Source organism: Cotesia typhae, unplaced genomic scaffold (assembly GCF_013202065.1).
Source record: "Cotesia typhae breed Kobodo isofemale line unplaced genomic scaffold, CoteBio_Ctyphae contig_48, whole genome shotgun sequence".
Taxonomy (NCBI): domain Eukaryota; kingdom Metazoa; phylum Arthropoda; class Insecta; order Hymenoptera; family Braconidae; genus Cotesia; species Cotesia typhae.
In genome coordinates, this window is record NW_027423756.1 from 8,773,194 (window position 1) to 8,787,341 (window position 14,148).

General features: G+C 30.4%; 1 protein-coding gene across 2 annotated transcripts in view; it reads right to left on the reverse strand.

The window, feature by feature from the left end:
* Fak (protein tyrosine kinase 2 Fak) overlaps positions 1 to 7,341 on the reverse strand; it is a 48,316-nt gene extending 40,975 nt beyond the window's left edge. For both annotated transcript variants that reach the window (XM_074245948.1, XM_074245947.1), the window contains exon 1: positions 7,005 to 7,341. The gene's annotated coding sequence lies outside the window, so the exon portion shown is untranslated. The remainder of the gene's footprint in view (positions 1 to 7,004) is intronic.
* Between the last annotated feature and the right edge of the window lie 6,807 nt (positions 7,342 to 14,148).

Genomic DNA, 14,148 nt, shown 5'->3' on the forward strand with positions numbered 1-14,148 from the left:
TAAAACAGTGGCTGGCGTCTCGCGTCGCCGTACATTACGTATAATATATCACAAGTAATATAATGTTAATGTTAATATTAATGTAAAAGCTCCTTGTTCATACCCAACACCAGCATCATTTTCTCCGTGCTATTCCTTTACTTGCCTCAGCTTTACATCCATATTACAGTGTATATATGTTGTATATGTTAATATATATTAGAGTTGAGTCATATTTATAAAGTAACGACTGCGGGCTGACGACTAACCGACGCTCCGCTTCTGGCAACTGACAAAGGAGGTACCAGACAACCGAACGCCGGACTGGGACTGGACTTGCATCCATGTAAATTGTATGTGTACAATGTAAGTGTAAGCCCTGGACTGCTCGCGTATTTAGCCACGAGGCCACGTGCTACATGTTATGTTAAACATACTGCTACTTTACGCCAATTTGCACTCTACTACTATCTTACGGACAATGTGTACACTTATTTTAAATTTTATGTGCTACCGCTTTATTACTCTTACTCTAGATACTTTATTTCTAAAAAGGATGTCCCACTCCCCACTGCCTATTTTGCGCTGTCCCTTTGTTTGTCGCTGGTGATGATGATGATTAAAGTTGAGACTATTCTAATATTAAATTAACAACCTCTGCGTAGGTATTAGCTTGGAAAATTAACTGTTAATAAGTTAGAGTAGAGTCTTAGAGTGAGAGTTGAGAGATTAAAAACAATAAACGTTGAGTAACGCCATCAGTAAAGCAATAGAGAGTAAAGTTTAAGAGTTGAGTGTTTATACTCTAAGTCACGTTTAAATTTTTTTAGCCGGATTTCCTTTTTTGTCGAGTATTAACGCCAAGTGTTATTAAAGCTTTATTAATTTGTGAAGTATTAATTATATTGTCAGTTTTCTTTTTGTAAGTTGATGACAGCTGTGATTACTTAACAATCTGGTAGTAATATATTGCAAAAAATAAATATAATTTTATGAAAAAAAATTTTTTTTTAATGTAATTTTCAGAATAAAAAATTTAGATTTTTTTTTTTGTAGAATGGTATGTTGATAGAAATTATTGAATTAAAGAAAATTCAAGTTCTTTTGTCATTAAATTCTCCGGAATGTTTTAAAATATTTATAAAATTAAGCATTAGAATTTAAATTTACTTGGATATTACATAAGGAATTCTTGTACCGGATGAAACAAGAAAATTTTCCCGTTACAAATCATATGAACTCAAGAAAATTTATCTAACGCAATTAAATTTTTCTAATACCTTCAAATAAAATTTATTCCTTATCTTGTCTCACAGTTACTTTCTGCCTCACTAATCTTTCTCTCAAAATTAAAGTTTTTCATTGTGCAAAATGAAATTTCAACCCACAAACTTTGGTATCTCATCTAAAATTCATTAAAAGTGGTCATGAGATAAACCATACTCTAAGAACAAAGAAATGAAAACAAAATGAGATTCTATATCAACATCAATATTAAATTACAAATATTTGCAATTAGTAAAGTAAGTAAAGGTGATAAAGCATTCTGATTGAAGAGTAAAAGCAAAGATAATAAATTTATCAATAACAAAGCGAAGGCAAATGAGGTTAGTAAATTCATATGCATATATATATATATATATATATATATATATATATATATATATATATATATATATATATATCAATTACCATGATCGTCGTCATTGTGATACAAAGCGGAATTAGAGCATTACTCATCTCGGTATAATTTATTTAAGTAGGTATTGTAATTGTAATTATAAGCACAAGTATGGTTACCAGCAGGTGAAAACGCATATACACCGACACCAGATAAGCGGAGAGATGCATTGAGTTTATCAAGTCGTTGCTAATTGCCGTGGTAAAGTTGCTGATACAATCAAACTAACAAGCCTGGTAGTATAGTCTGCAACAGGGGTTCTTGGCTTTGCATCGCATTGTGCTTTGCAATGACGATAGGCCTGGAATTGTGCTGCTAACATGGAGATGTAATGGTTTGTTCAACCAACGGAAGTACTAACACGAACGCGAGAAACCCCTTACTCACCTTCAGTTCAAGAGTTCTGTCTTCTGAAAGTCTGTGTCTGTAATGCAGCTATGAAACGTTATCTTTATGTGTAATACAATAATAGAACTTCAACTATGTAACAACAACACTACCAGTCGTCGCCATTTCTCATTCCATAAACATCCCAGTCTATTGTCTTACTCATTTCGCGTTACATTAATCCATACATTATGCATCGCAAATATTTGTATTGTTTCTATTCACACTTACAAGCAGAAGACAGCTCACAATTCTCCGATTGGCTCTTCGATTCACTTGATGCAATTGTGAACAATGTTTGAGTATTCAAGTATTTATAAGCAGATGTAGAAGTAAAGTCGTGGTCAATTTAACGCCAAACGGTCAATTAAACTCTCGCCTGGTACTCTTGCTCATATAAGTATAGCTATTTGAGAACTTTTTTTAATGTCAGATTCTTAATCATGGTCAATTGATTTTGTTATTTATTTTGTAAGTATCAATCGCTCGCTTCGGGCTTTAGTTGAAATATGTAAATGTTTTTTAGTAAAATATAAATCTTAAACTTTACATAATTTAATTTTTTTTTGTGACACGCAAAAAGAAAATTTTTTTTGAAGGAAAATAATTTTTTTGACTTAAGAAAATTTATTTTTACTTCGAAGCTACTAAGGTTACCCGAGAAATTTTTTTTACTTCAAAACAAAGTTTTTTTCTGTGTAGCTTATCTAAGAATTAAGATTACGAAAACTCGTGACAATATAACTTAGTTTTTATGATTAATATAAAATTTTCAAACTATTGAATACTTTTAACTTCATCTCAAATTGGATAAATCAAAATTTTTTTTTTTTTATGAAAATGTTTATAATATTAGAAGCTTTTTTTTTTTCAATTAGGCATTCCAAAAACAAAAAAGTTTCTTTTTTAATAAATAACAGATGTAAATTTTTTTATTATTCATCAATAATATCGTTTTATCCATTCAAGAGAAATAACGGATTGACTATAATTTTATTAGAACCTTGATGATTCAGGAAAGCCACTCGATCTTTTCAATAAAAGGTTACAGAGTTGATTAATATAAAACTCAATAAATATGAGCATATGAGAAAATCGTTCGAATATTGTTACCATCAACCTTTCCTGTCATGTTGATGTTCGTATATGTATATAAATTTATATATATGTAGAATGGATTGCGCAATCATTCGAAGTTTATTGGATTTATCTCAATTTCCGTGCGGACAAGATTGGGTAGCATCCACACAACAGGATAGAAGTAGATGCATCATCAACAACCGGCGGCGCACTAGAATAATACAAGGCGAGAATAAGAGAAAATTACTGTGAGACAAGGATAAATCCCGATTCCTCCTACTCAAACTTTTGGATTACACGCAAACTACATTACAAGACCGTACACCACAGCGATTCAAGCTTCGTCATGTGACATTTTCACTCCAGCCGATTCGATAGGAAATAACCAGACGACTCACAGTGTATTCGTGTAAAAAATAACGCTTTAGTACATGCACTTCAGTATGAAAAATACAATATACATTATAACGAGTGGAGTGGCTTTATAGAAACGGATATAAGATCAAAATTGGACACTAACAATACCAGTCTGACACCAAAGGAAGTCTACAAAAAACCGGAGGTGTCTTTACACTTGACCACATCCGTTATAATGAAATACTGTACGAGTTCTGTCGATTGAGAAAATAATAAATTTTTAGTTTATCGATAAATGGTATGTTTTTTTTTTTTATTAGTCGAAAGTCAACTATTGATTTTGGGGCTTAAGACATTCTTAGTCTCGTTCGTGCCTTTTGGTGATTCACTGAAGTTTATTGAAAACTTCTGGGTACTTTGAATATGGATAGACATGAATTTTGTTCTGTTCGACTAAGGGGCAATAAAAATGCCGACTTAGATTGAAAACCACGCATCAAAGCATGTATTGAACAAATAGAGAGAAAAAATAAGCGATAATAACTCAAGACGATGCTGAAATGTTAATAATATACTAATTTACACATCCACATTCGAGAAGATCTTTCCATGCCCCATCTAGTGGTAGTTTTGAAACTTAACCTCCCTAAAAATGGCTTAATAATATCCAGATCAAGATTACGTTTAAATATGAATTTAATTAGACAGTTAATGCTATAAATAAGCGGATAATAATGAAACAAATTAGAGTAGACAATGAAGATAAAGATAAACGATAAAAGAGAAATAAAAATAAAACAATGACTTGTTTCTTCAAGGACACTCTGAAAATGGACCAAACAACTTACACGTTTAACAAAATTCCTTTTAAAATAAGTTTTAATGTTTTCATGAGTACAAAAACCGGCTCAAGCATGATATATATATATATATATATATATATATATATATATATATATTTATATATCCTTGAAATCGTAAAACGAGCAAAGAATTGCCGGTTTAATTTCTGCGGATACGGACTCAAATCGACTTTACAATTGACCTAAGCACAATAGACCAGTCATTTCATTTCAATATAAGAGCTAAACATTAACATGAGCATTTCACTCAATAGACCGTACAGTGGGAATAAGCCGAGGCAAAAAGGGCAAATTAGAGAATAATGTAATGAGCGGTACTAAAAACTTAAAGTATTAATTTTAAAAAACTGGGGGTTTTATATTGAGAACCACGGCGATCGTTAAGGAGACCGTGTATGCGTGGCTTACTGTCATTCCTTTGTCTCATCAACATCGCTCATATATATTGTATATTATATATATTATATACTATATGTGTATACATATTTCTTATTTTTTCCCCTGACTCCTTTCCTTCCTTTCTCTTTATTTCCTATTTATTATAATATTTTATTGCAGTCACGGACACATCAGCACGACTTCCGAGCAGGTACGCGAGCTGAAATTATTGTGTAACTAATGCTCGAATGACTCTTTAAATTGATCATTTAATGATCTAAATAAATGCAAATACAAAAGATAAATAAATACTTTTGATAATAAAATAACTGTTTGTATGATTTATTTTATTACAATATTTCTTAAATCAATGATAACAAAACGTAAAACACAATTTATTATCTTTTATCACTGTAATCTCTACTGTTGATTTTTATTTCTCTTCATTACAGAACTTGAGTCAATAGAAATATCACTACAGTATAATTTTAATATATACACCAAAAAAAAATCGATAGTTTTTTATAAAAAGATTAATATTTATTGGTTTTTAAATTTTTATCTGTTGGCTGGGTCTAATTATTGATTGTAATTATTGCTGTCGAAATAAGACTATTTTTTTTATCAGGATAATTGAATTTAATTGGTGTGGTTAAGATATTATTATAATGAAAGATTACATAAAAATTTACTTTTCCTTCTTTTAATTTTATGTTAATTTTAATATTGATAATTTCTTGAATAAACTTGTGAATAATCTAAACAACTTCAATATTTATTTTTAATCAAAAAATAACAATTTTATCCACAGCTCATTCTTTTAAAAAAATGTTAAACAGATTAACAAAAATTTTGTGCAATTTATTGTGAGGCAAAAATTTAATTATTATTGAAACTGTTAATACTTAATTAAAAGTTAAAAAAAAAAGTAAATCTTTTTAATTTTAATACCGATAATTGCTTGAATTAACTTTTGATTAATTAAAAAAATTTTAATGCTCAGTTTTTAATTGAAAAAAATAATAATTTTAAATACAATTGAGTCTTTGAAAAGAAATAATGAATTACTAATTGAATTTTTTATCTCATTTAATCATTTAATCATTTAAATGATTAAAAATTAAAGAAAAAATTGAATTGATTTAAGAAGACGTAATCAAAAAAATTCAAATTTTGGCGACTAAATATTAAATAAAAAATCTACTATAAGGCTGAAGATGGATCTAAACGTGAGATCAAATAATACAAATGTATTTCAAGTCCATTAGTAATCAGTAGGTCAATTTGCAAGGACATTTTCCAATTAACAAATCAACATATAAGATGTATAAGACAATGAAGATGAAGACAAGCTCAGTCTACTGAATTAAAAGAAACTACAGTTAGTTTCCAGCTTAGACGCTTGTGATCAGTGATGAGTATTAATTTTTATGACTCACATCAAACTCTAGACCTTTTTCATCACAACCCATCTCAAAAAATAACAATGAAAACTTCCTCTATGCACACAAATATTTTCAGTCATCGACCAATTAATTTATTGCAATTTAATTACTTCGTATGTTTTGTAAATTAATCTACTTAGCATGTCTCATTACAATAATTAATAGATAATTGATGATCTATGATCGATAAAGGTATCTCTGTATTTATAAAAACCGAGACTCTCAGCTCAATCTCAATTGGCTTAATCAACTTCGAACAAAAGATTAATCAGCAGCAGAGTAGCATGGATATAAGATAAAGATGTGGTATAACTAAACATCATTATAAATGATACTCACTGTAGACTGTAGACTCTACTAATAGAAGGTGATTTGAGCTGCTGCAGGTGCAGCACTTTATGTAACATGATTCGCGTAATCGGAAATCATACCGGCCTCAAGATAAGAATAAATAAGTTATGTATCAGCAGCGATGCAACGGCAGAGAATGCTTTCGTGTTTAATATTAGTCGAAGTAGCTTTGAATTTTTATAATTAAATAATCGTTAATTATTCAGTCAATTAATTAATAAAAATAAGAGCGTAAATATGGCCGCGTGAATCCTTCGGGATGAAATATCTGACGAGGTCCATTGACCTCTCTGAATTTAGGACAAGGGATCGATAATTCCCGACTCTGAGCTGATTCAGCGGCTCCGTAAATTATTAAATACTCGAATCTCAGATATTTATGTAGATAAATATAGATTCTAATTGTAATTGTTAACATAAAGGTAACATTAAAAATATAAGAACTTAATTATATTATTTTCTGTAAGTATTAAAGGTACTTACGATTACTCCAACTTCAACGTTCAACAGACACGTATCGTATCGCAGATCCTTTTCTTATATATAATTTATTTCAACCACTAGCGTGAAAAACGTCAAAAAAGTTGGCCTCAGCTAACGTGCTTTACTTTTACTCCGAATTTAGACAAACAAATCACTCAAGAGACTATTAATTGTCGATAAATAATAATTACTGTGGATTTATGTGATCACTTTGCTACTTATATCAATTTTCCGGAGGCTGCAAGTCGATAGATTGTAAGTGGAGTGAGTAAATAATTATCGAAGAACGATGTAAAGTGTACACGAGCACGGTTTCGACTAACTATGATCAGTTGTCGTAAACACTCGGCGCCATATTCGAATTACGACCTGTCAATAACCATACTGGATGCTTTTCAAGTTTGAAAGTCGGCAACAAGATGGCGGAGTTGTGTTGGGTAGATCGAGATTTAATGTTGGAATTTACTTGATCAACTGCGTTGTTACCGGCTGTGGCTGAAAATGGCAGAGATGGATATTGGTAGCTGTAGATAGAAGAAAATACCAATTTTATTGTCATTTGGTAAGTGCCTCGCTGGAGAAATTACCGACTCAGTTTTTATCAGACCATCATCCAATTTATTAAAATTAACTGTTGATAGTAAAATATTTTAAATTTTTTGAAAAGATAAGTAATTAGAAAGAATTGTTCCGGGTTTTTTGGAAATTTTTTATTATTTTGGATTTTGATTTTTTTTATCTGGCTATTTTTTATCTGGATCAAATAAGATCAAACGATAGATGGCAGACTTGATACGAGCTGCAGAAGGACAGTACTGAGTTTTAAAGAAAATTTCTTTCAGTGTATACATTTCTTCCAAAAAAATCGTTTTTTATCAAATTCAGCATTCCATTTTATGAAATTTTACATGTTTTTAAAAGAAGCTTAGGAAAATTTAATTAAACCAGTTAATATAAAAATTTAGTAATTATAAAATTTAGTTTAAATTGAAAAAAAATTAAATGGTAAAAATTTCATTGTCTTAAATAAAGAGAAAACATTCTTGCATCGAGTAAAATTTACTTGAATCAAAAATAATTTCTCAAATCAAAAATTTTTCTATTTAATCAATTTTTTTCTCAGTGTATATATTCATCTACGCGGTCTCTCAATTTTTTAATTTTTGGAATCAGAAGAATTTATCCAAAATCTAAATATCCGCGAAAAACTTCCCTTCAATCAATTGGAATTTACAAAAAACAGGAAAAAGAACTCTTTGATGATCTAAAATTGAATTCAAATCATTATTATAGTACAATATATAGAGAATAATTTATTTGCCCTCCTTATTGTTTGTACTGCTTTGTCGATGTCATGTTGTAAAGCACTCGAATCGTTTATATGACAATAACACCCGTCGGCACACAGTGTCTTCAAAGACCAGTGCAGTGATGCCGCCATTTTGGTGCTACCCGACAAAAGCACCGTCATCTTGATTTACTGACCGCAATTATCAATAGATCGATTGTTAGTGAGGGGGCAACCTACCAATACCTGCCTAATTCGATGCCTACTTTTTTTCATATATATACAAATATACTCTGTTATAGTTGTATATCTATGTACCTCAAAAGCAAAAGCCACCATCCATTGATAAAACTCCAACTAAAATACATCAGAACACCTACAAAATAAAAGCTAGCTTCTGTACTCTTGAATCGTCTTATACCTGCGTGTGGTCTCATCTGTGGCTGCATGCTCCAACACAAGTTTCTCGGCGATCCACCGTGACCGTGATCCATGACATTGCATTGTTAATCACGGGATTGCTTGTACGTCAATGAAAGTCGATAGAGGGGTAGTTTGTCGGATTGTGGGAGGCCGAATTCATAAGCAACCCGGACAAATTTTTTTACCACGCTCTATCTATAGTATACTCTAAGCATTTGTACAAACGTCCGGTTACCTAAGTTGTTTCAGGTACATACAAAGTACAATCATATATTTTATTTACTCGTATTAATACATATTTTAGTTTACTTTTTTTACACCAATGTTAAAAATTAATATTCACTTTAAAGTATTGTAAATTATTCAAAAAAAAAATTTTTTTTTTTCACATAATCTATGATAGATATCACATTTATTGAAAAACTTATCAAAAACAAAAAATAATTTACTTTTAAAAATAAGAAAAATTTTCTACTCAAAAAAATAACTTCAGTTTTTATCAAAAAATTTTTTTTGGTTCAATTATTTTTTTTTTATTATCCTGCCGCTTTAATATTTTTAATTAAAATCTGTTTCCTATTTTTTTTTAATTTCATAATAAATAAAAATTTTATAATTAACTGAATTTTTTATATTGCAAGATAATTATTAGCTGGGCTATTTAAATTTCTCGAAAATTACTCGGTATAATTTAACATTTCACAATAAATAAATAAATATTAAATTAAAAACGTGAAAAAAAAAATTTATAGCCGACTAATTATTAAAACGATTGCACGGATTACAGCCGTACATCTTTAATTGCTACCGACAAGTCGCGAGACATAGAATTATAAGTTTACTCTTTATTATATTTAATTACAACTAATTAACATAAATCTCACGGATTTAGCACATATACAAACATATTAGTCGGCAAATAAGGACAATCTACATTCAGCTGCTCTAAAAAAGTCTCAGTAAATTGAGAAAAATAAAGATCAGGAAAGGATCCCTTCCGGGTAAAAGTATTACGTAATGTGTAATGTTAATATAATGAATCATGACATAAACAACGCAATACCGGTAATGCGGGATGCTTGAATATTTCCCTTGATAAGGGGTTTTGAGGTGCGTGAGGGACAAAGTTCTCCTTTGGCATTTGGCCATTACTCGGCTTTTACCCTGGCGGTTAGCGGCGCGTCAAAGAGTGCTCATTAAATGCCGGCAATTAACCGCGGGCCAACTCAAGGGACCCCAAGAGGCATAGAGGTGTATATATATATATATATATATATATATATATATATATATATATATATATATATATATTATATATGAGTATGAGTAGTGCTACACGGCCTTCGGCGGCTTGAGCCTCGCGCACGCCTCAGAGAAAGAGATTATTCTCATGTATAAGGCATGTACTTCTTCAAGAGATTCAGGTGTAAATGTTTTAACCCCACTCGTTATTGATATTGACTTTTTCGTAGTTATCGTTGAGACACACATTTTTGATGGACCTTTCAGTTGACATCCGATTTGCATCAAATATTAATATCATTTAGTATTCTTTTAATAAAATATCATTTAATATGTCATAATTAAAAAACTAAGAATTATGATAAATTATATAAATTATCCAATAAATTTTTGTTTTAATTAATAATTGTCAATTCAAATTTAATAAAACATTACCAACAATTTCTTGTGCCACTTTACTCTCTAAAATTAAATCAGGGAAATTTTAAATAATTCAATTGATGAAAATTTTTTCATTAGAAAATTTCTATCACAAACATTTGTGTATTTTAAAAAATCATTTGACCAGCAAAACAATTAACTATAAAATATTTAATCCATCAAATACTAAAAAAAAAATTTTTTTTTGCAAATTTTCCAAGTCAACAGATTTAAACATTACCAAAAATGTTTAATGTATATTCAATTTAAATAAAAATTATTTATGTAAAACTTCAATATTTTTTCCAATCATAAAAATCAAAATATTAAAATTTGAACAATTTTTTTAAAAACTTTTTATAATCTTTGATTTATACCAATAATTTTTCTCCTAATTTAATAACCAACTTTATTACAAGGGTGTATATTTAGGAAGTACCTGTCAAGAGAATTCACTTCTAACTTATTGTTAGCATATATCAAGTAAAATTAATCGTTACAAGTTAGGAATAGCGCCCACTGTTTGTCATACAAATTGTTAGATAGTCCGCTGGGAATATCTTCCATACACACAGTTCTGTAGGAGGTCTTCAGTAGTAGTAATAGTAGAAGTAGTAGTTTAGTATGCAGTTCATCAAATAGTTGAGAATAGGGAATTGGCATTCTAACACACAGATGGTCTACTATCGTTGCACTGACAATATTTCTATATTATTTCTCAAACTGACTTGTCAAAATACGTCAATGCATGAGTAATTGTTGTCACGAGGCCAGTGACCAAGAACACAACTCTACGACCATACAATGCAAGGAGGTTTTTTTGCATTAACATGTACACATTCATTCTTCTCTATTATTTCCATAATGTATTTTCATTCTGTGGGCGAAAAGCAAATGGAAACAATTAGCTGACTAAAACCCATTGGGAAAACACTCAACTCCAGAGACTAGAAACACCTTTTTCGTAAACACTTATTCTTTTCCAGACTTTTCAATTCATGATATAACTTTCTCTCCATTTTCAATTTATCTGACGATTTACCTACTGATCTATTATATTATATTAGACATGTATATTTCGTTCTCTTCCTTACTTAGAGGACATTTTGTTCTTGATGTGATCGATCATTGCGAGACAGCAGGAGTGGCGAACGCTACCCAAAATTTAAATGTTACGTTCTGTTTTATAACTTTTGCTCAAACCTCAGCTTATTCATTTCGATACAAGAGAAGCTGTTCATTGAAAAAAAAAAAAAAAAAAAAAAAAAAAAATTACTCCTGGGAGTTTTTTTACAATCGTTATGATTGAGACGTTACTTCAATACTCGATCAATATAAAATATAAGTTTGTTATTTTTGAATTGGAAGACATTCATTCAACTTTGTAGTAATGCACGCATGATGGAACTTGCTCTAGGGAAATTAGTAAATATTTTTACCTCGCATAAATATTCGTAGAAAAAAAAAAACAAACTTTGAGGACTCGGGTCTTTAAATTTATTTTGCAAATAATAGTTTTAAAAATTTCAAATTTTAAACGTTGATTTTTGAATTAACTCTTATAATAATAAAAATGAAAACTAGATGAGGCTCAAGTCGTAACTGTTTAAGGTCTAAATCAGATTCGGGTAAAATAATTTTAATCCAGAATACTTAAAAAAAATATTGATACTCTAACTCTCATGTGCTTGCAAGATAAAGGCTGACAGTTAATTAATTTGGACTAATATGTCAACGACAAATAAAATAAAATTAGAGCGCGATAAATCACTTAAGAAAGTCGGTGTTGGAGGTGAATAGTGGATTGTGGGAGTAGAAGCTCGTAAGTAAATATTAAATACATTAAAAACTGTCATCTGTCATCGGTGAGAATAAACCTGGATTTTATAATTTAATTTATCATACAGTCATCTCTCAGCGGCCAATAAAATAACATATATGTTTACTATAGTATGTAGTTGTGCTTTTGCCGGCCAACGCCAAGTTCCTAATCAGATACGGTACACAACCGACTCGATGTCGCACTTCTCTCGTCATTATGCCGTAATGCATATCTTAATGATTATGAAACACTGAGACACACCGACAAACTGCAGCCTTAATTCTTATTTCGCTCATATTAAGTTTAATATTTGTCCCTTTTTTTTTTAAACCAACTTTTAACTCAAATTGGACCTGGATACAAACATAAGCACATGTGTTATATTCTATACGGGGGCATATGTGTAGAAAAAAGAAAATAGAATTACTCGACATCCATACCAACTCATGTCTGAACCCGTCCCACGCTTCTGCAATCAGCTCCTCATAAACTACAATCACGACACGTGTCTCTATACCGTTTTCATCCATTCATCCTTCTATGTATTACTTTTTATAAGTATATAGTATACTCATGTACTTACCCTTTTATTATCTATTAAAGATTATAGAAATATATTGTGACAGCATTATTAACAAATAGTTATGGGTTTAATAATAAATTTCAGGGCAAAAACTTTAATTAAAATTCGATTTTAGAAAAAAATTTTCAAACAAAAAGTCTACGAATACATTGTTCTTAAAATAAAGTTTAAAATATTTTTCAATCAAATATTTATTTGGAATAAAGAATAATTTTTTTCAAAATTTTGTTTATTGTGTCCTTATAGGACAAACAAATTAAATTTATGTTGGTCCTGGTATGTCTCAACTACTAGACCGGGAACCCAGAAGATTAGAGAGACAGGTTTTATTAATAAAATTATGATTAGCATAAGTTTATCTATGTACAAGACAATAAATTAAAATTTTTGAGAAAATTAATAATACATCAAACGCTAACTTTTAATCTTGTTAAAAAATCAACATTTTCAAAGATTCCGCATCAATAAAAAATAAAAAAATGAAACATCAATGTCAAAATAAAATTCTTATAGAAAATACCGCAACTTTATTTCTGTAACAATCAATTTTTCAGTAGAGGATTAAAAATTTTCCATTGTTACGATCTAAAGAAAATTTTAAAGTAGAACTATTCAAAAGATATCTTTCCCAAAAACCACTATGCAATATTGAGAATAAGCCTGTGACGCCTGATCACCCAAACAAGCTTTTTCCAAAAAGAATCAAGATTAGTCATAGATAACCCGAAAAATCAAAGTATGACAACCGAGTTTTTGGACTTTTTGTCAGGCTTATAAAATAGATAACTATTGTTATCATTAACAGAAAATTGAAAAAAATTTTAATTGTTCTAAGTAATAACTTTAACTATTAACAAACATTATATTAAAGCTTACATAAAAATGATAAATATCCGCATAAATATACTCGTAAAATACAAGATAACAGCGCGTGGGAGTAGGTGGAAACTTCGGGCGGAGCAAAACCCGAGACCTCCTCTCAAGCATCGAGCTAAAAAACGCAAAAAAGGAAGAAATAAAAAATAACAGTAGTACAAACCAATGCTCAGCTTGGTGAATAAAAGAGCAGTACGCGCGTGGTCCTTTGATTTCTTTCGCGGTTTACCATCACCACAGCTTCTCGATCTCGCTCCTTTGGTTTTTCGTCTCCGTCTAGCATACATCGTCTTAAACTTGTTCTTGACTTCTTATTCTGTCCGACTCACAATTCCGCGCTCCAAAACCCGAGGAAGAGGCGGAGTCTCTCTTTTTACGACGCCTCAGCAGCCTACCTTTTTCCCGGGTGGTCTCTCTTTGGTTGCGATACAGCCAAGAGAGATCACTGGCTGAGATTCCCCTTCTGGATCCAGTTGGAGCTGAGACCCCG